The sequence below is a fragment of the Schistocerca gregaria genome, unplaced genomic scaffold (assembly GCF_023897955.1).
Source record: "Schistocerca gregaria isolate iqSchGreg1 unplaced genomic scaffold, iqSchGreg1.2 ptg000362l, whole genome shotgun sequence".
Taxonomy (NCBI): Eukaryota; Metazoa; Arthropoda; class Insecta; order Orthoptera; family Acrididae; genus Schistocerca; species Schistocerca gregaria.
Genome location: NW_026061819.1, coordinates 716,164 through 717,192, shown reverse-complemented (window position 1 = coordinate 717,192; position 1,029 = coordinate 716,164).

Below are 1,029 nucleotides of genomic sequence, written 5' to 3'. Positions count from 1 at the left end.
CGAAGCCCATGCCTACTACAGTAGTACAAGTGTATATGCCAACTACCTCAGCAGATGGCGAAGAAATTCAAGAACTCCATGATCAGATAAAAGAAATTATTCAGGTAGTGAAGGGAGACGAAAATGTAATAGTCATGGGTGACTGGAAGTCGAAAGTAGGAAAAGGGAGAGAAGGAACCATAGCAGGTGAATATGGATTGGGGCTAAGAAATGAAAGAGGAAGACGTCTGGTGAAATTTTGCACAGAGCACAACTTAATCATAGCTAACACTTGGTTTAAGAATCATAAAAGAAGGCTGTAAACATGGAAGAAGCCTGGAGATACTGGCAGGTTTCAGATAGATTATATAATGGTACGACAGAGATTCAGGAACCAGGTTTTAAATTGTAAGACATTTGCAGAAGCAGATGAGGAGTCTGACCACAATCTATTGGTTATGAACAGTAGATTAAAACTGAAGAAATTGCAAAAAGGTGGCAATTTAAGGAGATGGGACCTGGACAAATTGACTAAACCAGAGCTTGTACAGAGTTTCAGGGACAGCATATGGGAACAACTGAAAGGAATGTGGGAAAGAAATACGGTTGAAGACGAATGGGTAGCTCTGAGGGATAAAGTAGTGAAGGCAGCAGAGGATCAAGTAGGTAATAAGACGAGGGCTAGTAGAAATCCTTGGGTAACAGAAGAAATATGGAATTTAATTGATGAAAGGAGAAAATATAAAAATGCTGTAAATGAAGCAGGCAAAAAGGAATACAAACGTCTCAAAAATGAGATCGACAGAAAGTGCAAAATGGCTAAGCAGGCATGGCTAGAGGAGAAGTGTAAGGGTGTAGAGGCTTACCGCACTAGGGGTAAGATAGATACTGCGTATAGGAAAATTAAAGAGACCATTGGAGAAAAGAAAACGACTTGTATGAATATCAAGAGCTCAGATGGAAACACAGTTCTAAGCAAACAGGGAAAACAGAAACGTGGAAGGAGTATATAGAAGGTCTATACAAGGGCGATGTACATGCGTACAATAT